General features: G+C 37.9%; 1 protein-coding gene across 1 annotated transcript in view; it reads right to left on the bottom strand.

Moving 5' to 3' along the window:
* The window catches only part of LOC101291032 (pentatricopeptide repeat-containing protein At4g18750, chloroplastic-like), a 17,965-nt gene that overhangs the window by 13,135 nt on the left and 1,818 nt on the right, over positions 1–3,012 (bottom strand). The gene's annotated exons all lie outside the window — the stretch shown is intronic.

The following is a 3,012-nucleotide window of genomic DNA, read 5'->3' as shown; positions in this document are numbered from 1 at the left end:
GGAAATTGAAATTGGGTTTTTGAATCAATTGAACAAAAAATGAAGAGAACTAATATGAAATGAGGTCAATTTGAGAGCCAAGACTGAAGGAGTAGCTGAGGGGAGGTCAGATAACAAAACCCAGAATCGGATCGAAAAAAGTGAGTCCCAGAGAGATGCGCACATCATACTGTTCTTATGCTTGAGAAAAATACATATGTTATCCAATGAAAACGTAAGCCACTAGAATGAAACAGATTAGGAGCCCAAGATTAAAATTTTCAAAACGAGCATAAAGAAAAGAAAGATTCAGAAGGACAAGAATGAGAAGAAGAGCACAGGAAGTCGGGAACGAAAAAGATAACGGGAGAAAAAGAAGAAGAAGAGACGACCGTCAGCCTTGGAACTCCCCTGGGTGAATTAATGATCAGATACTGAGGTGGACGATTAATGGCTGTTTAAATTTAAATGAAAAGTTGAGATGAGAAGGCAAGGATAACCAAGGCTGAAAACAGCCGAGGCGAGGATCCTTATCCTTTGGGTTTATTCTTCTTTATGACTTTGGCTGGGGTTTTAGCTTCCCACCGACATATAGAAACTGTCCGGAGGAGAGGAAAAATCCACATCAGAACATGAATAAATAAAATACAACTTATAAATAGATGAATCACATTTAATTGTATTGAGATTTTTTGTGATTAAAACCTAACACATTAAAGGTGGTTAAGTTGGGACAGTATCGGTGCAATAATGATCCACGAGCCACGCTTGTCCATTTTCTAGTTGATATCAGAGCGGGTCCCTCTTCAATTACATCTCCCAGCATAATGAGCCCAAATTTGGATTCATCAAATTGTCATCGGAAAAATTCTGATTGACCCATACCATAACAAGTGCCTGCAGTAGGTCTTAGACCGAAGCATTACCGATTTCCGATGTGGGAATTGGACTGAATGAATTCCACGAGCAAACCTAAAAAGTTAGGTAGCACATCAGAAAAGATCAATCGATTTCCGATTTCCGATGTGGGAATTGGACTGAATGAATTCCACAAGCATTACCGATTTCCGATTTCCGAGGGGGAGTGTTGGAGAGGAAAGATCTCACATAAAAAAAAAAGATAAATAAAATACAACTTATAAGTGGATTTATCACACTTAATTGTACTGAGGTCTTTTGTGATTAAAACCCAACACATTAAAGATGGTTAAGTTGGGACAGTATCAGTGCAATAATAATCCACGGGCCACGCTTGTCCATGTTCTAGTCTGCCCTCTAGTGCTCCAGATGGTCATGGGTTCCGGTCTCTACGACACATCCTTCATCATTTCATTAATGTATTAGACCTTTAATTTTTGACGTACTTGTATAGTCTAAAGGAGCATAAACATTAGTTGTTGGAAAGCTAATAGTTGGAAATTGCTATGCTAAACAAGAATTTGATCAAGAAACAAAGAGCTTGAAAATAGAAACATTAAGCCTGGATCCGTCTATGAGATTCAGTGCACTGGTCACTGAGTTGGATTAACCTATCCACATGTTCAGTGGCGGAGGGAGAAAAATATATCCGTGGGGGCATGATTATTGAACCAAACACAGAGAAATCTAGTGATGAATGAATGCTCAAGCTCAGTTTCTAAATATGAAAAAACTCAAATTCAAACATCCCTAGCCTGAAGTTGAAACCCACTTACACATAAAATTTAACTAATTGAAAATATACAAGAACAGAGGAGAAGAAAACCAATAACAACACTATAGAAAACTGATGGTCCTTATGAATTGAGAGAGCATGGAACACACCTTGTTAAGTTGTTGATGTCAGAAATATTGATTAGGGGTTTGAAGAGATTGAATGCAGCAATATTCTTTTTTTTCTTTTTTGACAAAGAGCGCAGCAATATTTGGGGTAAACAAAACAATGTCAGTAACTGAGAGTTTAAAGCACTGGTGAAATCGGAGAATAGTACTCAAGCCTTGAAATTAAAGGAAATTCCTTCATCGGATTTGGATAATGATCATTGTAGGAAGAATACCATTCGTATTAGAAAAGAAATTTAGGTTTTTACTGCAGAGGATAAGAAGACATTGCCATGCTTTACAATGTGGAGAAAGCAAAGCATCTGGTTCAGCGCCTCTGAGGGTGATGATTAGTTTCATCTATGTTTTCTTATTATCCAAGTTTTATGTATGCGTATGCTTTCATGAACTAGGTTACTAATTGATATCGAGCACTAACACTACTGAATTGGATACTTTATGTTCACTAGTATAAGAGCTCTCTTTAGTTTTTGCAGTGGTGAATTAATGGAATTTTTATACGAATCTCAACATTGGTAACTGAGAGAGGCTTTGATAGCTAGGCAGTTGGGCTTCTCAATAGGTTATAATTGATGAGGTACATGAAAAGCTTCTTAGTATTCCCTTGTTTGTATAGGACTGTTATTTTTTCTTTTACATAGTAATACTTAGACTTTTATCTTTTTGACCGGGGGCACAAGTGTATCATAACAGCCATTTCTCAAAATCCAATGGGGGCAAGGGCCCTCACTAGTCTTTCACTCCCTCTGTCACTGCACTTGTTCGTCACTTGCTAGTTGTCACGTTGAATGACACGACCCACCCCGAATTTCACCCTGAAACCCAGAGTAAGTCGTGCGGGGACCACCTCCAAGGAAAATTTACTGAAAAGATTAAGCAAATCTCCCTTGCAGATGGACAACCCTAACTCGAAAATTTCATATTACACTCTTAAATTAACGCTTCTGAATATCACATAATATACAAAAATTCTAAAGTATTCAGAGCTACTAAACACAAGCGGAAGCAAGAAAACACAAGTAGGTTGAACAGGTAACCTACTGATGAAAACTGGCCGAAAAGCGGGTGACTATGCCTCGTCTCCTACTAGATCCAACCCGAACTCTGCAGACTGGGCAATTTAAAACGAAGGGCCCAGGGGAAAACATTTAATAACGTTAGAGTGAGTGGACAAAAATAAATTAATAAATAAAATATTTATGTTTCCCCAAA

This window comes from Fragaria vesca, linkage group LG3 (genome assembly GCF_000184155.1).
Source record: "Fragaria vesca subsp. vesca linkage group LG3, FraVesHawaii_1.0, whole genome shotgun sequence".
Classification (NCBI taxonomy): domain Eukaryota; kingdom Viridiplantae; phylum Streptophyta; class Magnoliopsida; order Rosales; family Rosaceae; genus Fragaria; species Fragaria vesca.
The sequence above is the reverse complement of the archived record's forward strand: the minus strand, read 5'-3'. Positions and strand labels throughout refer to the sequence as shown.